General features: G+C 40.9%; 2 long non-coding RNA genes across 2 annotated transcripts in view; both read right to left on the bottom strand.

Annotated features, from left to right (window-relative positions):
• The window catches only part of LOC114551109 (uncharacterized), a 126297-nt gene extending 115480 nt beyond the window's left edge, over positions 1–10817 (bottom strand). The window contains exons 1-2 of the long non-coding RNA XR_003691850.1: positions 10671–10817; positions 4593–4702 (exon numbers count right to left, since the gene is read on the bottom strand). This is a non-coding gene — a long non-coding RNA (uncharacterized LOC114551109). The remainder of the gene's footprint in view (positions 1–4592; positions 4703–10670) is intronic.
• Positions 10818–10897: 80 nt separating this feature from the next.
• LOC114551229 (uncharacterized) overlaps positions 10898–25167 on the bottom strand; it is an 85707-nt gene continuing 71437 nt past the window's right edge. Inside the window, exon 4 of the long non-coding RNA XR_003691880.1 lies at positions 10898–10979. This is a non-coding gene — a long non-coding RNA (uncharacterized LOC114551229). The remainder of the gene's footprint in view (positions 10980–25167) is intronic.

Genomic DNA, 25167 nt, shown 5'->3' with positions numbered 1-25167 from the left:
TATGTGATGAAGACGTTAAGGTACAGTAGCTGAGTGTACAGTATGTGATGAAGACGTTAAAGTACAGTAGCTGAGTGTACAGTATGTGATGAAGACGTTAAGGTACAGTAGCTGAGTGTACAGTATGTGATGAAGAAGTAGCTGAGTGTACAGTATGTGATGAAGACGTTAAAGTACAGTAGCTGAGTGTACAGTATGTGATGAACACGTTAAAGTACAGTAGCTGAGTGTACAGTATGTGATGAAGACGTTAAAGTACAGTAGCTGAGTGTACAGTATGTGATGAAGACGTTAAAGTACAGTAGCTGAGTGTACAGTATGTGATGAAGACGTTAAAGTACAGTAGCTGAGTGTACAGTATGTGATGAACACGTTAAAGTACAGTAGCTGAGTGTACAGCGACGTGTAGTTACAATTTTTTTGAGAGCTACAGCGGTGGATCTGTATCTAAGCGTACCTACGTACGTAACTAAGGCGTCGTTTTAATGCAGGAGCATAAATTGGGCTTAAGTTGCATGCACAAGTGCACAGTAACAACAATACTCCTGTTACCCCTGACAGGAGCGTCATCTGGCGGTGCCTGCAGCCGGCTCACAGTCACCGATTTGCGGCTGAACAACCGCCGCTGGTAGCTGGTGTCCCGGAGCTCTGTAAAGGCTAAATACATCCAGCAACTGCTGCTCACGTTACAGCGCCTCACTTAACTTCAAATACTTCTATTTTAGGTATGTAATCGTGTATTGGGGAAGAAGCATTGATCACTTTGAAGGGGGGAATACATTTGTCCCTACCGGGTATAAAAATAATTCAGCAGAGGCAGGGATACAGAGACCAGAAAGATCCCCCCCAGGAAAATCGCAGCCTGTATACAGGTAAAGATTTTATGCAAAAGCTTGTGAATAACCTCTGCTCACAGCCCTCTGTGTGCTTACATATCTGCATGCACATCGAGTAGAAAGGGAAGAAGTAGCGAACGAGCGAGGCTGTGCATATCATCATCATCAAAAAAAAAAAAAAAAAGTTCAAAACCTCCCAACTTCTCCCCTCCTCCTTCCACCTTCACCTCCTCCATCCTTTTATTCCCCGGCTCCTAAGCACATTCAAATGTGCAGGTTTGTTTTGGGGATAAAGTCCTCCGCTTTGATCAGCGCTAATTAGACAGCCTCTGCTTTCGTTCGCTACCTATTAGAGTTGGGTAGGTTATCGCCGCGCTAATCTCTGGCCGGTAGCCCAGCGAGGGTGCTGCGATCCTGAAGGAGCGCCCGTTCAAAGCCGTCTAAGGTGAGGAGGAAAAGCGTGATGAAAGGGCCGTCTCCTTTCAGCACAGATCAATACGCTTCTCTCCTTTGCCTATGGGGGATCAAGAGTTTGAAACACAAAGACTTTTTTTTTTTTTGCATAAAGATCCAAACAATGGTTCACAAGACATTTTTTTTTTTCCACCCTCACTCTCTTGCTTTATGCATTTATACTTTCTCTCTTACACTTTTGTTTTCGGCCTTCCCTTCAACTTCCCTCTCCTGAAGAAGCAGGATTGAGGTTTATTTAATGAAGCGGTTTCAAAAGGCCTGCAGGAGGCAAACAACCAAAAAGTCACAGTCATTTCTGTCAGAGCACGTTTCCTCCCTGGATGGTAGAATGTGCTGCTCCGGTTGCTCATATGTAAGGATTCACTCGCACATTCTCAAATATTGCTTAAGGTAAACAGACGTCACGGCTCTGCCAGACGTGCATCGTGTGTTGGGATAAACAAACGTATGGATTCTCAGATAATGTGTAATTCTCCTTTAATACTCCACAATAAAGACTGAAGCATTTAATCCCCCCCGCTATTGGTTTCATACTTCATGCACGTCTCAGGAAAGCCCAACTACCAAACAACTGATTAGGGATTAAAAGAAGTTTAATCTGCAGAGTATACAATATAGGCCTTTTATTTTATTTATGAGGAAGTAAAAGATGCCGAGATGTTTTGTTTAAATGAGCTCGACAGTTTGAAATGCACACTAGAGCTGAGCCTGACTCATGCACTATGTAATTAATCATGAAGCCTTGTACTGTACATGCATGACACTTTTTTTTTGGGAGGGGGGTTTGGTCCATCTAACTTTAAACAGACAGACAATATTAGATTTTTAGACCCTTGCAATGAATTTGGACACATTACATTGTCAGACAGACAGCTTTTAACCTTCCGTCGACCGTGCAATCATTTTTCTGGGTCAAACATTTTAAAAACGTTTTGGTCGTTTTTCTTCCCCAATGTTTTTGTCACTGTTTTCAATGTTTTTGTCACTTCTGTCCATTTTTTTCTGCGCTTTGTTTTGACTTTTTTGTCACTTTTTTTTTTTTAACATTCTCAAATAATTTCTTTTTCAAATGCCATAAAATTGAATGAAACACCCAAATTCAAATAAAGTAATGAACTGATTCATTCATTTTAATAAAGTAATGAACTGATTCATTCATTTTAAGAGCGTTGTAGGGAACCATCCAAAGAAACCCACATTTCTGACATTGAACCTTTTTTGAAAATGGGTCTCATTTGACCCAGAGACAACAGGAGTGTTAAGGAAGACATACAGTACAGGCCAATCATTCTCATTCAATGCGTTTCCTTTTTATTTTCATGACTATTTACATTGTAGATTCTCACTGAAGGCATCAAAACTATGAATGAACACATATGGAATTATGTACTTAACAAAAAAGTGTGAAATAACTGAAAACATGTCTTATATTTTAGATTCCTCAAAGTAGCCACCCTTTGCTTTTTTATTAATAAGGGAAATAATTCCACTAATGAACCCTGACAAAGCACACCTGTGAAGGTAAAACCATTTCAGGTGACTACCTCATGAAGCTCATTGAGAGAACACCAAGGGTTTGCAGAGTTATCAAAAAAAGCAAAGGGTGGCTACTTTGAGTAATCTAAAATATAAGACATGTTTTCAGTTATTTCACACTTTTTTGTTAAGTACATAATTCCATATGTGTTCATTCATAGTTGTGATGCTTTCAGTGAGAATCTACAATGTAAATAGTCATGAAAATAAAGAAACGCATTGAATGAGAAGGTGTGTCCAAACTTTTGGCCTGTACTGTATAACATACACTAACATAGCTTTTGCATTAGCAATAGAAAAAAATACTAATGTGAAAGGTGTCTGCTTTTCCTGTCCGATTCTCAGAGCATCTTTCAGCTCAGTTTAACTCTGGGTGGTGGAAAAGGTTTTGGGGTAGAGATGGTTTGGGGAGGACTAATTGACTTGATTTGTTATCAACATCTGATTAATGCAGTTCTTGCCCATTTCCAGGGGACATGCTTCACACAAATTATCAGTAAATGTGTTTGAACAAGGCTTCAGTGTTTTGTGAGGGTTTTTTTATCTGAAAAGACATTTAATTGGAAAAAGAGTAGAGACCAGACATAGTGGACGTAGGACTCACCTAAGCGCGGCCTTCCTGTTTTTTTCCTATCAGTGAAAAGCTCTCTTCACTTCGCTCCTTTCTTCACTATTTTCACCATGATTACGTGACCCCCTCCCCTTTTTTGCAAGTAATTTCCCCTGGATTAGAAAAACAATCAATCCAATCAAGACTAAGAGAGGAGGGGAGGGAAAAAGAAGGGAGATTTGAGAGGAAATCTCTCCAGAAGTTGTCGGGCGATGCGGGGAAAAGAGAAGAAGGAGCAATCTAGAGGGCCGGCGTATATTTCCTTCTCAAGTAATTCATTTATGTCTTCAAAACTCATTCAGAGAGCAGAGTTACTGTGCCTTTGTTGTGCTTTAAAAAGCTTAGCCGGTCTCTATGAAGAGAAGCAAAGAGAACACTTTAGAAAAAGCTACAAAGGGAACGGACGGGCGGAGGAAGGAAGAAAGAAAAAGTGAATGGCACCACTGATAAAGTTGAGCAAATTAAGTCATTGACCTGCGGTGGAGATTAATAGCAAACAAGGTGCCCCAGCTTCACAAGTAATGAATATTCTTCAAACGGCGTGCAGGGAAGGATGGGGGGGAGGGGAGGGGATGGAAGATAGGCCCGGCTTGATGCGAATGACATTGAAAGTTGCGGAGAACAGAAAAATTCTGTCATTTTTCATTTGTATGCAAATTCGCCTGTTACACAAATTAACCCCTGAACCCCGGTGTCAGTCCTCATCTTGGGTGGAAGCCGGCCCCCCGCCGGGGCCCCGTGGCCGCTGTACCCACCCACACTTCCCCTCTCAGGGTCAACGGCTGCTTTACACACCGGCTCCAGAGTCCAGATTCCGCCCCTTTTTGTTTACTGCTCTAATTTGGGGGAGAGATGACCTTGCGGCGAAGGAGAATCTGAGAACACTTCACGGCTAATAGTCACGTTTAATCCCAGCATTGGCTGACCAAGTGTCCATGAAAGGGCAGATACCGATACTCTGTGATTTGTAACTATTAGATTAATACATAACGTGTTTTCAACGCAATGAGACTACTGTATTTTTATCAGTCTAACTGAGCCACCGCTTGTTCTTTTCCCATCTTCTTCTGCAGTTCCTGTCACCAGGCTGGCGTGATTAAAATGCAAAATGCCGGCTATGCAGCAGCAGCACCTACCTTGGCCAAAGCTGCCGCGGCTAATCCCTCCCCGTTGCTTTAAGGTGGACCTCCGGGACCGAGAGCAAATCCTGCTCCACTCTGCAGCTGCTGGAGTTCAAAGCATCTTCCTGCAAAAATGGAAATAACATCTGAGTGCAAGTCAAGGGGGATAAGAGTTTGCAACAAGAAAAAAGTGCAAAATATTAGCTTTAGAATTAAGAATTAAAAACCAATGGATTGCATCACATGAAATACTCCCAATGCAAAAATGGTGAGCGATGTTTTGAACACACAAGCTCATCAGCAAGAAGTCCCCGATCAACATCACAAGTGACAAAAACTACTTCCAGAACTTTAAAACGTTATCCTTTTGCCAGTAAAAGATGGAAGCCCTCTTCCCCCAGATTAGTCTATACTAGTTGTTAAACATTTAATATTTAACACAAAGATAAGTTTTTACTTACATCTTTACAAATAATATTTAAGTTGTTGTACATTTTAATTTCCGGAGAAGAACCGGAATCAAAAGGAAGAATCAGAATTGTTCAAATCAAAACGATGGCCAACCCTTACAATTGTTGTCTAAATTGATAATAACAAGCACATACTGACTCACTGAAACATTTTGAGGGAATATCATTTGAAGAATTGCAGATTTGTTTCAACATGACACTGTTTTTGTGCAGGCATGTAAAAAGCACCAACTATCAACCCTATAATATCGTCACAATATCAACGTTGATGTATTTGGTCAAGAATATCGTGATATCTGATTTCCTCCATACTACCCAGCACTATCTCATGATATTTTAAGTCCTGCTCTCACATCTGTGTGTTCCGCCCAGTGATGTTGTGCAGCGCTGTCTCTGTCCCTCAGCAGTGTCGGGAGGATGGCGGCGACGGCAGCCCTAAACCAATATCACCATCTGCGGAGGAAGGTGGCAGCCGCGCAGTGATTGACCCCTTTAATTGATGCGGTTTTAATTATGATAATCGCCTGCCAGAGTTGCTGTTGTTTTGCTTTCCCTAACACCCCCCCTTCCGTTTCATTTCGGCAGGGTTTCACATCCTGGCATCCGCGGGTGCAGGTGTCCTACAGATGTTTGGTTGCATCCCCTCGGCGGCGTTCAATTTGTTAGCTGCTAATCAGCCGCCACCTTTTGCATTGATGCAGTGACACGTGCAGAAACGCTGAACCGAATCGAAAGTTGATGTTACATCGGGGGCGCTGGAAACCTGCAAATGAAGCTCTTTGGTTTCCAAAATGGCTAACTGCATCTCTCCCTACTGAACAACAACCTTTGAACATGGATTTCCAATATTTTTAAAGAACATTTGATCCTATGGTCTTTAGATTATAAATGCATTTTCATTCGCATTAGAATATGAATGCATGGTAAATAAAGAAATAAAAAATGGATCTCTCTCTGTACTAAATAACTGCCCATTAAAACAGATAATGTAGTAACCTCTGACTTCCATTTATTGTTTATAAGATTCACATCGTGAACTCATTTTTGATAAATGTTCCTCCTGGCTCTTATGTTCCAAAAGTTATCATGCATCCAAATTTATCACAATACCCAACACTGCAGGTATTGATGATTTATTTATGTACAAAATGTGGTCCTTGTAATGCAGAACTTAAACTTCACATTCCCAAAGTGATTTTTTTTTGGGAATAAAACTCTTTAAATTCTGTTTGCATTTAAACTTTTGCAAGATGAAACTCCTCCCAACACCACGGCACAGTGGCAAGAGCAGTGGGTAAAACGGGTTTAGACAAACAAACAAACAAACACAGACACACACACACACACACACACACACACACACACACACACACACACACACACACACACACACACACACACACACACACACACACACACACACACACACACACACACACACACACACACACACACACACACACACACAACACACACACTGAGCGGCCACCAGTGGCTCTGCAGTAAGTTTCCCTTCAAAGGATCCCCTCAGGATAGACTGTGCGCGAACATAATCCAAGGCCCCTTTGAAGTGCACACTTGAAATGTCTTTTGGCTCGGCTGCTGCGAGTGGCATCTCAGCCCTTTGGGTTATTGGAGAGAAGAAGCGCTCCGCGGCCCGCTCGAGGTGGAGAGGCAGCACCTGGTGGTCCCCGCTGCCTCTACGCGCCACATTTCACACATTTAAAGTACACTGGGTGCTCGTCTTCTCACCCGCCGCCAAGAGGTATAAACTGGGGGCTCTCGTTTTCTGCCGGATAAAGCACAAGTACATTTTTGAGTGGATTTTAATAAATCCAGTGTGGCTTTGTCACACGGTGGAGTTTCACTTGTACACACATTTCTCTGCAGGCGGAGCTGCTCCGAGGGCTGGAGCAGGCCTAATCTCATTGGTGGGGGTTAAATTCAAACGGGCAGAGTCCGGTTTTAACATTTTCTAATGGATGAGCGTCATTAGACACAGCAGTGAAAAAGTCAACAACTAAGTAAGGCGCTCTCTGCTACTGACTTAAAGGCATACGCCACCGTTTGGTGAAATAGGGCTTATCACTGTCTCCTCTAGCTGTAGATAGGTGGACCAACGCATTTTTTGTGCATGCACTGTTTTAGTTCGGTGCAACACCGGCAGTTAGCTTAGCGTAGTGAATGGAATCCTATGTTGCCAGTTAGCATGTTGTGAGTAAAAGTGAGCCAAATGAGACAAAAAATGCGTTGGCCCACCTATCTACTGCCAGGATAGACTGTGATAAGCCCTATTTCAACAAACGGTGGTATATTCCTTTAACTAACCCGCCCAGTGTCCTTTCAATTATATTCATATTGGACAATTCTGCAGCGCGCAATTTACATCCAATACCAGCACTTGTGTTAATGCAAAAATGTAATGTGTCCTAAAGGCAGGGAGGCATTGTTGTGACCAAGTCATCTTTGCTCAAGTCCCAAGTTAGTGCGCTGAAGCATAGCATACTTGATAGTTAGACAGAAACGTGACAACGTTTAATTGTATTATTTTATATTTAACGGCTAACATTCAAACTTATGATAATATGCAAGTCACCATGCCTCAAATCAAGTCTTGAGTCATTAACTTACAAGTCCAGTTGAGTCTCAAGTCATTTAATTTTTTGTCAAGGTGCAAGTCACCAAAACTGTGACTCAAGTTGACTCCAGTCACAGTCACATCTCTGCAAGGAGATCAGCGGAAAAGACTGCAGTTCACATCCCAATCCAACAGGTAATATTTCCTCAACTCAGAGTCTGTTCAGGGCTCCAGACTAACTTTTTGCCTTGGTTGCACTAGTGCACCTAACTTTTTTATTTAGGTGCACCAGCACAAAATTTAGGTGCACCCAAATTTTTCCTCGTGTCGCCATTAACGCTGAATGGCAATACGCAATATATAGCTCTGTATTTTTTACAAAGTGGGCTAAATGTTCAGTTTTAAGTCAAAGCCACTTTTCACAAGCTCTTTTATTAAAACAGATTGTGATTAAAATAAAATGCAAAGACAGGGTTTACCAGTTTGAAAATATACAGATGCAACACATGAAATAAATAGCCTATGATATATTAAAAAAATCTATCTATCTATCTATCTATCTATCTATCTGAGAAAGCTCCTTCATTTGTTTTCAACAACAATAACAGACTGTTAAAAAGAGAGAGAGGACGCCCGGATAGCTCAGTTGGTAAATATAGAGGTTTGACTCCGACCTGCGGCCCTTTCCTGCATGTCATTCCCCCCCCTCTCTCCCCTTTCATGTCTTCAGCTTTCCTATCAAAATAAAGGCTGAAATCTTAAAAAAAAAAAAAAAAAAAAAAAAAAACAGAAAGACATAGGGAGACAGAGGGAGAGAGGGGGAGTAGGCTACGATGGACTGAAGCGTATGCTACTCAGAGATTGACGGCTGACTCATTATGAATGGGTCCAGCACGGGTTGAAGGCGCTTTGTTACCAGAGAGTTACCAGCGGAAACACTGGTACCAATACAGGTTTCACTCTCATACTTAACAATATGCAGCTGTGTTAATAATACAGGTTTCCCTCTCATACTTAACAATATACAGCTGTGTTAATAACAAGTCAAACTGTAGACAAATGTCAGCATGTGGACCGGCGGCGCTACGTCTCTCCATGTTGCGGGGGAGCCGTGGGTGAATGGGGGCGGGGCTGCATGGAGGAGAGATCCAAACACAGGCACGGCTTTACAGAAGGAATGGGTCATGTAACGCAACATTAAACCATATCCATATAGACGACATCGCTTTGTTTGTGGAGAGGCAGTGGATGTGAGGACGTTAGGTGCACCGGTGAGACCTAGGAAAAATCTTAGTCGCACCCTTACACATTTTGGTCACATTTGCGACCAAATTGGTCGCACTCTAGAGCCCTGCTGTAGCTTAACCTCAACACCTTAACCATAGTCTATATACAATAAGCACAACACTACATGCACATATAAGTAATAGAAAAAAGATGAACACGCATTCAGAGTGCTGCCCGTCTCCTCCCCAAGAGGCAGATAATAAAACCCTGAAGTTGCTCAGGCGATTTTAAAATGTGATGAGATACTGAGAGCTGCCTTAGGGCATCAACTTCATGTTAACTGCCCACCTCCAGGTAACATCTTTGGGACGGAGGGTTGTCAACATCACAGCAAATAAAAGGCCTTTCATGGCTTTATACAGGACATGTCAGAAAGGCCTTTGTGTCAGTGTGACCTAAATCCACACAGAAGAGGGTGTAATGGCAAGTAGTATCACAATAATGTAGCTGATACGATTTGTCGGGGGGTTTTATAAAGAAAAAATAACTCTGCATTAATAAATGATGTTCTGAAAGTACAAATGATTTTTTGATTTCTCCTCATGCTGGTTGTTTTCTACTTTACTGTAGGTCAGCGACATGAATTTTATTTGCATTTTGGTAAAAAAAAAAACACTAAGTCTAATCTGTTACTTTGACCCGTGCTCTTGTTCCTTGTAACTGTGCAGATTTTGGAATTCAAGCAGGAGCCCAAAGCCTGAAACGTGATTTTGATGCAAAACGATCACTTTCAGACATGTGCCAAAAAAACTATAAACAAGACGTGTGATGACCGCAAATGTACTGGGGTAGAAAACTTGACTTTTAAAAAGATCAGATGTGTCTGTGTGTTTGTGTGTGATTGTTTACCATTTTGCCCTTTTTTTGTGTATATGACGACTCTGGATGCAAAGCTCTAGAATATATCATCTTGTGAGTGCTGTTTCAAGTGGAAAATGTTTGACTAAAAATAAAATGAAGTTTGTCTCTAATAGTTTTTGGAATTGAAAACCCATTATCAGAGCTGTCCTTTAGAAAGGAACAGCCCCTTGCGTTACAAAAGAAGAGCACGGATATGTTGCACGGTTCTCGGCCCATTTCTTATTCATTCTTTTGAGAGAAATGACAGAGTGGCCCTTTAATGGGAGAATTTTCCTTGTAAAGACTCAAAAGAGCTCACACAGCAATGTCACACAGCAGTGCGACTGAGCTTTACTGAGTTTTACTGCGATTCTTATTAAATTCATGAGAGAGATGCTGTTTGAGGCGGAGAAGAGCAGCGACGTTGCGTCTGAGTTTATGGAGTCATTAGCTGTTGGCGTCGCACGGCTCAAGTACTCTGGCTAACCCGTTTAAACCTCAAAGAGTGACGTTTTCCTAACAAAATACATCTTTCATCTTGATTTTATATATACTATAATAACCCAAAATAATCTTTCTCTGATTGTACTGCATTTCTCGATGCATGGGACTACTTTTCCGTGGTTTATTTGCTGTATTTTATCTTTGTATAATAACATTGTTTGTGTGTGCTGGCAACACACTTTCCATCAAAATGTTGTCCCAATTTAGCGTCCCTGTCATGAGTTGAATTAAAACAGAGGGAAAGATGCATTACATTAGTTAAAAGTAATAATTCTGTTAAGATTTTCAAAACATATAGTCTGACTTTAATATTTGTACATCTGTAAGCAATAGTCATACATAAACCACACTTACCCTCAAACATATACCACTAAATGTAATCTTTTGTGTACATGAGTGTGTGTGTGTACTCACCATCTTAAAACTCCTGTCTCAATAAAGGCGAGTTTCCAGGAGGAAGTGAATCGTGACCCTTAAGTCCATCATGGCGATGGAGGGACTGAGCAGAACGCTGCGGGCTGCAGAGATGATCGAGGAATGAGCACTTTCATGCTCGGACGGACGGACGGACGGACGCACACACACACACACACACACACACACACACACACACACACACACACACACACACACACACACACACACACACACACACACACACACACACACACACACACACACACACACACACACACACACACAAGGCTGGACGCAGGAAGGATGCTGAAGGAAAGCACAGAGAGATGGAAACAGGAGTCATTGTGTGGACAGAAGAGGAAAGTATTTGACTTCATTGTATGTCGAATCTAGTTCATTGTAAATGCAGCTGTAAAGCAGTGCAATACTAGATTTTATGGATTCTATTGTACAAGGTACACCCAGGTTTCCACAAGTTAAATTTAAAACTTAAGACTTTTTTAACACCATTTAGAATGAAATTTAATATTAATTTCATTAACATACTGGAAAAGTATATAGGATATAAAGGAATATCAGAATGAATTTTAGGCAAAATAATTGTTTACTAAATACTTGAACTTAATACAACATTTTATTGTTACTCGATACATACATGCTTTGTGACAAAATAATGATGGGGTTAATCTTATGAAAGGACAACACAAAAAGACTTATAGGGACTTCATTTTCAAATATTGTATTTAAGACATTTTTAAGACTTTTAAGACCGTTAATTAAGGTAACCTGATTGTAAAAAACCTCACCTAATTAATAATCCTTCTAATAAATGACAATTCAAGTGAAATGTTACCCATTTAAATGTATGATTTAGGGAAGTTGTTCATGCATTTGACAGCAGAATAATACACAACATACATGAACAGAAACCTCTACTTAAGTAGCACAAGGGAGTCCAGGTTCCGACTACACTCACATACATACATGTGATGGAATATCCCTTTAAGATGTTCAAAACCTTCAAAGCATTATTTTGTAAGAGTAGGTATTTCATTTCTCCCCCCCCCCCCGAACGGTGGATAGCTTGGTTTGGAACGGAGCTCACGATGACATGTTTTCTAAATCCTCAGCCCTCCCTCGACACAGTTTGGAGGAGAAGTCTGCACAGAGGAATGAAAAGAAAGAGAGACAGTGTATGTGAGTGTGGTCGAGGCAGCCGGTGGGAGATTAGCAAGAATGATCCTTCGCCGACTGGCCAATCTGTTCAGCCGGGGCCTTCGAAATTCACGCAGACGGTGAGAGTAGTGACACCAACTGCTGCGACAGAGAGGGAAAGTGCGCAGGAAGTTCCGTGGCACGCCGCCCCGTCACGTGACCGGTCCCCGACTTGGTCCCCATCCCGCCATCTGTTTTTTTTTCTTCTTTCCTCCTCTGTCTTTACCCTCACCGCTTCCGCCGCTGTAATCGTTGGTTCCTCCCCTCGCACACGTGGCCTTTGAGACAATCCCTGGAGAATTATGGACATGATGCTTTCCTGCTGGTTTGAAAGGGTCATTTTGGGGGTTTTCAACCTGGACCTTTTTTCCTTATGTTTTTGTGTGTAAGTGACTGATTGGAAACAACAATCTTTGAAATTGGTCCAGCATTAAGCGAGAACGCTGCAGTTGGCAGTCGCAAACCGGGCTGCAAGGTAACCCTATATTCGGCCACTAAAAGTTCTGTTTTTGCCAGACTCAGATTAATATTCCTAGTGTCTGACAACATTATGGAAAGGATCCCTACAGAGATAAACCTCTTTGAGACCTGTTTAACCAGAAACAGCTCTGAGGTCACTAGCGCTAAACCCACCAGACTCCATTTAAAAAAAACTATACACATTAAAAAACTATACTTTTAATGTGTATAGAGCCAACATATTTTCACATGTAAATTGGTAAACTGTGTTTATTTCAACAAAACCAAGAAAAGGTTGAAAAAGTGGAAATACGACCCAATAGTTTTATTTAGTTTCTGCTGATTTTGAATGAAGTGTATTTTATGATGTTAAAATGATTGTCTATTTACATGGAGTCTGGTGGCTTTAGCGATTGCAATTTGACAGATGTTTTTATGTTTAAAAAAAGGATCTTACTCTTTAACAGAAAGGTCGACCTCCTTAGAAATCCTTTCCATAATGTTGTCAGACACTTAGCACAATAATCTGAGTCTGTCACCGGCAAAACAAGAACTTGTGTGGACGTAAATTGAAGGTGCGCAATTGCCCAATAACTTACATTGTACTTTTGCAAAATTCTGAATAAAAAAAAAACTGTCAGACAGATTCCATACATTATCCTCCTCCTGTTAAGTCAGTGCTAGATTTTAAAGTCTCCAACTGAAATAATTCCCAGTGGCTTAGGCCTGGTGGGGGGCAATTTAGGCCCAGTGGGCCACAAGGCTTGCAATACACTGGGGGAAACCCTTAGTATATGGTACATATACCCGTAAAAACATACTGTGTGTAAAACTACAATAACTCTCTTTAAAACCTATAAATGTGCTAGTACATCAACAGCCACTAAAGCACAGGAGCAGGACCAAAATGTGTCCACTAATCAGGCCGGGGTTAAAGTTCCCCTCCCTCCTGTGAACTCTAATCTCAGATGATCCCGATAGAGCCTCCACACTCTGACTCCGTATTCATTCAGTGATTCGCTCCGTGTTAAATGAAGACAGTGTTGGCTCCACAGAATCCATATGGAATACAAAAAAAAAGTAAATGATTCAGCACAGATAAAAAACTGTAAGACAACAACCATAATTGCATTTCGATGTCAAGCCTCTTTGCGCGGCTTTCATATCCCGGTTCATTTGCCTGCATCGCTTTGGAACAGAACTTGTTTCAAACGGCTGCCTTTTCTCTCCAATATTGTGCTAATGCATTTAATTTAATGTTCGCGCGCGCCGTAATTGGTATAATATTGCTCTATAATACATTGAAGGAAACCTTAGCATTAAGCACTAAATTGAAATTTTTAAGTGAACGGTGAAAACGACTGTGGGGGCAAAGAAACCCCATTAAATGTAATTTGTTCTGCATGGCTGTGGGGGTAATGGTTACCGAGACACTCCTTTATTAAGTCGAATAGGTAGGGAGGTAGCCTCAGATTTGCTGTCTCACACACACGCGCACATGCACACACCCACCGACACACACGTTATACTGTCGACACACTGTTAGTGAAGGTATTCAGCAAGGTGTAAGCTGTCGCCTGCTGTTATTCCAGCCACAAAGGGAGCTTTGAGCAGACACTGGAGGATTGCCGAACACACACACACAGCGCACACACACACACTAGACACAGCACACACACACACACACACACACACACTAGACACAACACACACACAAACAGCATGCATACACATTAGACACAGACACACAGCGTGCGCACACATTAGACACCACACACACACACACACACACACACACACACACACACACACACACACACACACACACACACACCTTATTCTTGTCCCTTTATACCACTTGTATATCCAGGGTGAGGCGGATACCGTGGAGACCGATTGCAGAAAGAGGAGAAAGAGGAAAGGAAAGAGGAAAGGAAGGAAGAGGAGGAGAACAAGTAGAAAGGATGGGGAGTAGAAAAGAAAAAGAGAGAAGGGAAAGACGGGGGAGGAAAAGGTAGCATGGAGAGCGTAAACAGAAGATGAGTAGAATGAGGTAGACGAGGCAGATGGGGACGAGGATAAAAGGAAAGCTAGGATGAGTGAGAGCAGAAGAGGAAGAAAAGGGAAGAAGAGGCAGATGAGGGGGAGAAAGATAAAGATGGACAAAATGGAGAAGGGGATGGGAGGAAGAGGAAGTTGTAGACACAAAGGCAGAGTATGATGAGAGGAGGGGGAGGAAGAAGGAAAGGGATTAGAGAGAAGAGGAGGAAGTAGCAAGAGAGGATAGATATGAAGTAGGGGCTTGAGGAAGAAGAAAAGAAGAGGATGAAGGGAGGAGAAAGAGGGGGGTAGGTGAACAGGGGGACGAAGAAAGCAAAAAGAAGAAGTAGACCGAAGAGGAAGAAAGGAAAGATGTCAAAAGAAGGGAACAAAGGAAGGCCATGAAAGGGGAGAGAAACAAAGAACAAAGGGAAGGGAGGAAAAACAGGAATGAGGCCAAAGAAAAAGAGATAGAAGAGGTGAAATAGGAAGGAAGGAAGAGGGGAAAGACACAGGGTGAAGAAGATTGAATGGGTGAAAAAGAGTTCTAGAGAAGGTGAAGAGGCAGGAGAGGAGAGGAGAGGAGAGGGGGAAGAGGCAGAGGTCCCAGCGGAGGCCGGGAGATCAAACACGGACTCTAAGTCAAACTCCACCGAGAGATCTTTAAAACCTTCTTTGTAATTGGAATTTAAAAAGTTAATACAAAAACGCTCCTTCAGTAAGATGTCTTTAGCAGATAGAAAGGGGGGAAAAAAAACACAAGGATGACTCCTCCCCCCCCCCCAGTGATGTTTAAAGCCATCACTTCCTTTAAAGCTGTGAAATTAAAAGGAGATTGTTCTTCTTTGGTGGAGGGATTTTCAAAAATGTTCACAAAAACAAGCAGACGATTTGTCATTGAGTTTGGGATGAAACCATTAATACATAAATACAAGCTAGTGCTCAATACTTAAAGGGCCTTGTTTCCAACCTGGACCACATGTTCCTATGTTCCTATGTGTTTGTGTCCAAGTGACTGATGGGAACAACAACCTTTGACATTGGTCCAGTATAGGGTTGGGCGATGTCCCCTAAATTGGCAGTTGACAATGTTTACAGTAAAGCATCGTGAGGGGCGGGGGAACTTTACATAAACTAAAAATATAAAAATAAAATATATTTTTATTTTTTTCTACTACTATGGGACAACAGTTAACATAGAAACGATTAGAGATACATTTAAATGCCCTCTGTAAATGGTGCCCTGCTGGTAGGTTTTACAACTTGACCTACTTTCACTTAACTACGGTGCAGTAAAGTCAATCAGATGTCCTGATCTGTGTAACGACAGTACAGTGGGACGTTTGCCTTCAACGGAGCGACAGTAATAACCTAACATACCATCATTACTGAGTTTAAAGTGATGGTTCGGAGTAATGTCACCCTAGGGTCCTTTGCACCATGACCTCGAGCCAAACACTCCCCCAGAAGCTTTTTTCACCAGGGTCAAACATTGGGAGAGTTAGCGTAGAGTAGCGTTATCAGCTGAATAGCTTAGCGCAGGGGCTAATGGATCCAAAGTGTCTCTTAACATTACCCCACTAATAATGCCCGAAATGATACCAAACGTCTACCGTAGTACAAATAGGTTAAAGCACGCATAAAACAATGGATTGGGAAGTTTGTAAGTACACCAGAAGTGTATGTAAATTACACTTGCCTGCTGACTTCTACTCTCTGCTTCTGCTACCTGCAGTAAGACGAGTGCTTAGGGCCGTCTACAAATTACAACACCAAAAAGAGATGCAACAAAAATATCAATCAATCACGATGGTGGCTCTCCATCGTGATGTCGGCCATCACAATGATATCGTCCATCGGCACAACCCTAGTCCAGTATTAAGAGAGATCGCTGCAGTCGGCAGTCAGAAAAACATGCTACAATGTAAGTTAATTATTATTATTATTAATTTGTGCAGCTTCTACAAAAGTTATGTTTTTTGCCACTGACATTAAGTGTCTGACAACATTATGTAAAGGATTTCTAAGGAGGTTGACCTTTCTGTTAAACAGTAAGATCCTTTTTAAAAACATAGAAACACCCGCAAAATTGTGTTCGCTAAACCCACCAGACTCCATGTAAATAAACAGTCATTTTAACATCGTAAAACACACTTCATTCAAAGTCGACAGAAACAAAATAAAACCATGAAAAGCTGTTTTAGGTCGTTTTTCCAGTTTTCCAACCATCACAACTCTAGTTTTGGTAGAAATAAACACATAGTTTAACGATTTACATGTGAAAATATGTTGGCTTTATAGACACTAAAGTATTTTTTTTTTTTTTTTTTAAATGGAGTCTGGTGGGTTTAGCGCTAGTAACCTCAGAGCTGTTTCTGGTTAAACAGAACGGTCTCAAAGAGGTTTTAAAGGTCTATCTCTGTAGGGATCCTTTCCATAATGTTGTCAGACACTTAGAATATTAATCTGAGTCGGTCAGCAGCAAAAACAGAACTTTTAGTGCACAGAATTGACAATGCACATTTGCCCCATAGGGTTACATCGCTGGTTACAGCGTTCATGCTTAATACTGGACCAATGTCAAAGATTGTTGTTCCCATCAGTCACTTACACACAAAAACATAGTAAAATAGGGTCCAGGTTGAGAAAAAAAACAAACCGTGTTTGATTCAATATTTTTCATGCAGCGGATTTATCGAAGCTGCCAAACAAACGTCCATTTAATATTAACAGTCCTGCTAAAAAATGTTTTTTTTATTGTTGGGGTTGGGTTTGGTCTGTCGTGTGGGGGAAGCAGCGTGCAGCAGTGGGAGCTGCAGAGTTTTTTTGCTCGGTGGAGGAACAGATGGGAGAAACTCGCCAGGGGAGGATGAATTCCGGTCAAAAAGAAAGGTGACAGCAGAGCGTGACCGCCAACATGTCCGCCACACACTTCTCTCTCTCTGTCTGTATCCTCCTCACTTTTTTCCCTAATTTGCCTCTCTTGCCGTCCATCTCCATCTCTCTTTATTGTTTAGGGCTGTGTATTGTTCAAAAATGTACCGGTACCGATGTCAATAATGTGACTTTGATACCGGTTCCTCAACGATACTTTTGTCGATACCGATTTTATAAAATCCCTTAAAAAAAAATTACAACATTATGGCACAAATCTTTTTTTATGTATGTTCCAGCTCCCACTACGTGAGCCCCATCTCTGTGTAACGTAGAGTTCTTCCTGCATGTCTCTACGAAGTGTAACATTAGACAGCCAATCACAGACATTATTAGATCTTGGTAGAAGCGTGCAGCGTACTTATTGGCTCTCTGACACTTATGAGATTTACTCATTAGGGATTGAAATGTAGTACTGAATGATGAGGCATTTTTCCATACTATAGAGACATATTTTGAATTTATAGTGAAAAGGCAATTCGGTCGGTGCCTAAAAAGTATTGCATTCGGTACCCAGCCCTACTCTTGTATCTCAATCCTCTCCTCACTCGTTCCTCATCTTTCTTTTTTCTCTATCCGTTTTTTTCAGCCAACAGATCACCATCACCCGGGTGTTCAGAGCCTTTACACTCCATCATGTGTGATGGGAGGGGTTTGGGAGGGAGAGATGGAGTGAGGGTGACTAAAGATACGCTGCCAACTGCCCCCATGTTAACCACTGAGATCTGGATAAGTAACAGGGGAATGCCATATATATATATATATATATATATATATATATATATATATATATATATATATACACACACATACATATACATATATATATATATATATATATATATATATATATATATATATATATATATATATATATATATATATATATATATATATATATATATATATATATATATATATACATATACACATATACATATATATACATATACACATATACATATATATACATATACACATATACATATATATACATATACATATACATATATATACATATACACATATACACATATACATATACACATATACACATATACATATATATATATATATATATATATATATATATATATATATATATATATATATATATATATATATATATATATATATATATACACATATACATATATATATATATAAATGTGTCTGAGGGATATTTGGCTCAGGGATACTTTCAATATTTGCACAGGCCTTTATTTTAAGTGTGCAGTTCACCAGAATGTGTCTTTTTCCATATGAAACTGTCTGAGCTTTTCTTTTTCTGGTCATTTCTGATGAAGTTGGCCAGTTTCCAAACTCCTGAAAGTCAGATTTGCGAGGCTCTTTTTGGTTTTTCCCCTTTTCAGCAGCCCCTGGTCAAAAAACAAACAAAAAAATCGCACTGAACCCCCTCCCCACTTCTAGAAAGCGGCGGTAACTTTGGGCGATTCGGAGCCAATGCAGACCAGAGACGTGACTTCTTCACCCGGAGAGGTTTGTGGAAGGTGGATCATTAACAGTGAAAGACTGAACAGGAAAAACTTTGAAGCAGTCCAACATTTAAATGACGATCAAAAATAAATTCTTCACAATGAAAGAAAGAAGTTCAACTGACCACCGTCCGACTTCTCTAAGAATAATTTGAGTTCTAGTCCAAGAGATTTTTTGATCCTTTAAAAACGAGTGACAGCAACTGCCAATGAAGTGATGAGCAGCATTAAATCAAACATTGTGTTGCTTTTTAAAGGCCATCAGGCCCCCCCGTCTCAGTGAAGAATGAAAAACAAACTGTGTGTGTGTGCGTTGAGTGGGTGTGTGCCAAAAAACAAAGCACAACTCAAGATGCGTTTGAAGGCTTTTCAAGTCCTGTCGACAGGTGTAGCCTTCATGACAAGTCTGCATCAATCAATTCATTACAGCTTTTTTAGTTTAGTTTTACAGTTTCTATAAATGTGTCTAATTTGAAAATATTTCTTCCAATTAGTGTAATCTGAATGATGAATGAGGGCCCTTTTGTATGTTTGTGAACACAATAAAAAATCTACTGTAGGAAAGAACTGTATAGACCTTCTGATTTAAACAGGTTTTTTTATCCTGAAAATTTCATTTACATAAACTATAAACAGAGGTTCTGCAGGTTTCACCAAGTCAAATTTAAGACTTTTTGAGACCTTTATGACCATTATGAGTGACATTTAAGCCCTTTATCACAACATCAACCAAGCCCTAAAATCCCTTTTTTTGTATGTCTAAACTTGCACGTCCCCAAAGCTGAAGAATAAAATCTATTTTATGTCTGAAAGAGACTCGCGACAATAACATGAAAGCTGATTGTCTCATTTGTAGTAATACAGCGAATTATATTTGTTCTAGCGGAATGAAAAAGATGACATTCAAGTAGGAAAACTAAGACCTCTTGGCAATAATTTAAGAGCTAAAAGACAATACTTCAGCGAACTAAAGACTTTTTAAGGCCTAACATTTTGATTTAGATATTTTAGACTTTTTAAGACCCCACGAAAACCCTGAGAAATATGTAGAATGCACAGCATCCTAAATTTTATTTCAACAATGCTGTACTTGTGTGTGTTTCTACACATATGATCCTGACATGTTATTCTCTTTACCTAAACAAGGGCAAATTCGCAATATCTACAACCACACGTGCAAAAATTTGCAACCTGTTCAACCCCAACACATCACAATTATTATGTGTGCATCCAAATGCACATGTAACTCAGGTAATGTTCCCAAAAAGTGCAACAATGAATATCATTTTTAAAACGACATGACAATGACACCCCCCTAAATAAACAACACTAAAGGCAACTTACAGATCAGAGGCAAAATATTAAAAGTTACAACAGCTACAGTGAGTGCTTCCCGTCACACAGTACATGACACATGAGGACACAAAGTGAAAGCAGCCTCCCAGTACCATTCCCCCACTCTGGTGTTTTTCACATGTGAATACCCAGCATGCATTAGGTGGCTGTGGGTAGGTGAGCCCGGGGCTACATTACGGCTCTATGCTCAATTGTGTGGGAGGACAGTTTTTTACCAGGCACCCAAGGGCCCGCATAACCTCAGCTAAGGCTATTAATACAGAGAGTAAAATCATAAACCCTGTCCTGCAGGGACACAGGGACACACACACACACACACACACACACACACACACACACACACACACACACACACACACACACACACACACACACACACACACACACACACACACACACACACACACGAGTATCCTCTGTGATTGTTACACCTTCACGTGTAAAAATATAAATATATATATTTTAAATCTGTGTATTTACACTCACTCGTACACATCCGGTTTACATCTTTCTGTTTCTTTGTGGTTGACATATTTAATCCTCGAGTATAATTCAGTTTTATTCACATTTGATTTGTTATCGATTCTATTTTAATTGTTTCTTCAATACATATTTCCCTTTCTGTCTGGGAAGAACTTGACCCACAATGACTTGAAAGGGAATTTTGGATCAGATTAAACATAAATAATGAATATTTATTATTATTTAGAGTGCATTTTAATGTTATTATCATCACTGGAGTCGTTGCAGTAATGAGCCTTCATCATCTCGGGACACGTTTAGGCGAGACAGATATGATCCATATACCTGCATGCACCTTGAGTTTTGTGTAAATGCAATAACATTTTCGGGGGGATTAAAGCTTCAAATTCAGCCAAAAATGTATACACATACTCAAAACATACACACACACACACACACACACACACGATCACAACAGAAATCAAATTCTTCAAAAAGAAAGGGACGATACATGTGCCATCTTGTGCCACAAACACACGTTATTATACACACATGTACAAGCTAAACCCCTCCCATCTCTCTCTCACTCCCCAGAGCCTTAAAAACTGAACACACACACACACACACACACACACACACACACACACACACACACACACACACACACACACACACACACACTCCGATCAAAGGAAACACATGCTGCTCTGCGCCAACACACGCAAGACTAGATAGCGTTTTTTTTAGCATCACATTCATCGTATGTGCTTTTTCTGCGTCCCATGCCACACACACACACACACACACACACACACACACACACACACACACACACTACAAACTATCCAATAGGCAAGGCAAGGCAAGGCAGCTTTATTTGTATAGCACATTTCAGCAACAGGGCAATTCAAAGTGCTTTACATAAAACATTAAAGAGCAGTTAGAAGACAATTAAAAACAATTTAAAAACATTAATAAACAAATTAAAAACATTAAAAGACAAGAATAAAATTGATAGTGCCGTATAAGAATAAAAGTTACAGTGCAGTATAAGAAATTAAAGTTAATAAAATAGATTATTTAAAGAAAAGCAACATCAAAAAGATAGGTCTTTAGCTTAGATTTAAAAGAACAGAGTTGCAGCGGACCTACAGGTTTCTGGGAGTTTGTTCCAGATATGTGGAGCATAAAAACTGAATGCTGCTTCCCCCTGTTTAGTTCTGACTCTGGGGACAACAAGTAGACCTGTCCCAGACCACCTGAGAGGTCTGGGTGGGTCATAGTGTAGTAGCAGATCAGGAATGTATTTTGGCCCTAAACCATTTAGTGATTTATAAACCAGTAAAAGTATTTTGAAATCAATTCTTTGAGGCACTGGAAGCCAGTGTAGAGACTTCAGTACTGGAGTGATGTGATCCACTTTCTTGGTTTTAGTGAGGACTCGAGCAGCAGCGTTCTGAATCAGCTGCAGCTGTCTGATTGATTTTTTAGGGAGACCTGCAAAGACACAAGTTTTTCCAGATCCTGCTGAGACATAAGTCCTTTAACCCTTGATATATTTTTAAGGTGATAATAGGCAGATTTTTTAATTATGTTAATGTGGCTTTTAAAATTCAGGTCTGAGTCCATGACTACACCAAGATTTCTGGCTTTGTCTGTTGTTTTTAACATTGTCGTTTGAAGCTGAGCGCTGACTTTCAATTGTTCCTCTTTTGCTCCAAAAACAACCACCTCCGTTTTTTCTTCATTTAATTTAAGAAATAGGTTTCTTAGGGGACACTTTGAAGCTAAAAATGTGGGTTTAATGGTGACCATTGCTAGAACACGTAAATATGGGAAAACAGGAGTAAAGTGTGGGCGGTGGGAGGGGAGACTAATGCGTTAAAAGAAGTTACTGCAGAGCCATGCGGACCAGAGTTAACTGTAGGTAAAGCTAGTTAGTTTTAATGCTGACATTTAAGTTTCATAACCATGATTCATGCCATGTTCAGCAGGTAACAACCCCACACGGTTTGCTCTGGGAAGTGTCTTCACTCACACATTCTTTGTTTCTCCGGCCTGACGGCACCAGCAGCACTGGTTACATATTTATACACACATGTTGGCAGAACAACTAATGATAAGACTGTCAATCTCTCTCCTAACTTAAGTCTGCTCTGTGTGTCACTCACTCACACACACACACGCGCGCACAACCACACGCTTGCGCGCGCTGGCTCAAGGCATTTTGGCGCAGCACCGTCACTCTGCCATACTGAAGAGGCAGGTGTTAATTACAGAATGAAGCGGGCGCTAAAAAAGTGGACGGCTCGGAAAAAGGAGCCGAAATTGGACGCCCCTCCCCGCACGCAGGCACATACACACACACACACACCATCACTGCCTCTCACAGCCGCCGCCACAACAACACACCTTTGTTCCCCCAATTAGAGGCCCCACAAGTCGCGACTCCTCATCTGTCGAATTTAATTATTGCACAACACAGGAGTCTCAAAGTTCACCGGAGGAAACAACTTTCATCAACACGGCAACCTAGACCAGCAACCATCAGTCGCTCTTTTCTTATTGGTGAGCAGTTATATTGTGCATATTTAGGGCCTGAGCGCCAAAGGCCCTATTGAAACTGAAGGAATTCTTCCTTTCCTTTCTTCCGGCAAATGAATCACCTTTTTGAGGGGCTTAACATATTCAACAACTCTCAGTTGCATCATTTCTGGTGAAAATGTACGTTGTTGGATCCCCGTAGGGTACAGATTTGATCATTGGCAAATTATCAAAGATGTTTTATCAATATTAATAAAGTTATGAATATGGTTATTAATAACTTTATCAAATCGACAAACAATCAAAACGGGGCACCACCCTGCAAGTCAGGGACCAATAATCAAACTGTGGAACAGTCTCATTTCTGTGAAAATCCTTTAAAAAGGAGCACGGACCTGTTCAGCCAGCAATTATTACAACAAGTACACAAATAATCACAAGCAACTGCTAATTAAGTATAATAACATTTATTAACTTCACAATTATCAGTAGCTAATCAATAATCCTTCAATAATAAACTTATATACCTTTTTACAATATCACAACCAAAAACAAAGCAAAAACAAAGCAGCATGGACACGTCTGTGTCTGTGTGTGTGTGTGTGTGTGTGAGAGAGAGTGAGTGAAAGAGGAGGGGCGGTGTCGAGATGTAGTTCTAACAGGCAACTACCAAAATGGCTGCTCCGGTGAGCTGCACATAACTATTTAGCCTCAAGAGGGCGGTAGTGGTGCTGGGTGCACGAGGAAGGGCTGAAGAAGCCGGGGGGGGGTTGCTAGGCAATGCGCACGCTTAGCCGGCATGGTAGTTCCTGTGTTAGCTCTGTACAAACGTAAGCCGATTCCACGTGGTTAAGCTAGCAGTGCTAGCTCGGGAGCTACGTGGCTAGCTTGGGAGCTACGTGGCTAGCTTGTCTGTGTGTGTGTGTGTGTGTGTATATAATTAGTAAAAGAAGAGTAGAGAAGAAGTGTAAAGAAAAGAGGCACTCTGATCTTAGTTATCGAAAATGACCAGCCCCCCTCAGCCCCTCAGGTCGGACCACACGTGTAGTTAGGACAGACTGAAACTTTTGACTTATCGAGGGAAACGGCCACTATAACCACTCTAGTGGCTAACAGCTGATTTACCGCGATTATCTTGCGGACAGTAACTAAACTCCGTGAAAGGAGTGACTTAGCAGGTAGCGATTACAGGATACCAAGCTACTTAACACAACATAATCAACAGTATCGTGATCACTGATACATTCACAGAAAAAGATTAATAATCACGTATAGACCAGTACATAATTAAAATCATAGATCACATTAATGGCAACAAGTGGTAGCAAACCCTTTGCTCATTAATAAAACACACTACTTATCTCTGCCCAGACGTAAGCCTTCTTACGGGTGTGTTCAGTCCGTTTGTTCCTGTCCATAGATTTCCACAGAAATCAAACAGAGCGGGTCGCTGGCGCTCGTCAGCGGCCACGGAGAAACTTCCCTCCAAAAAGGCAGCAAGGGGGGCAAGTTTAGTCGACTTGGAGAAGAAAAACGTTGTTTCCTTCTCACTGCAGATATGAAAACACTGGTGCGTTTTCAAGGATCCACCGAAATTAAATCCACTTTCTCAAGAAAATGGAAGTTCAGCACAAGCGCTTGCGCGCCTCCTGTCAGCTACGTGAGTTACAAGTGAAGACAACAGGATTTTGGGTGATCAGGCTTATTTATAGGTCAAGACTTCATGCTGAGTTTATGGTCCAGCTGAACCAATAGGAAGACTCAAAACTCTTGAAAGTTTGAAGACTACAATCCTGTAGTTCTTTGACTTCCTGCCAGCTGTGAGGCTTGTCCCTTCTGGCTGGGACTGAATTAACCAGGCTTTGGAGTTTACATACAGGCCACGATTCCTTTGTCTCTCCGGTCAGCTCAATCTGAGGCCTTTTTGGTTAAATCAGGTTTAACCAGCTTCTTGGTCCACAACAACGTATTTTAAGGGTTTCGGGAAT

This window comes from Perca flavescens, chromosome 24 (assembly GCF_004354835.1).
Source record: "Perca flavescens isolate YP-PL-M2 chromosome 24, PFLA_1.0, whole genome shotgun sequence".
NCBI classification, from domain to species: domain Eukaryota; kingdom Metazoa; phylum Chordata; class Actinopteri; order Perciformes; family Percidae; genus Perca; species Perca flavescens.
This window is presented reverse-complemented; position numbering and strand designations above follow the sequence as displayed.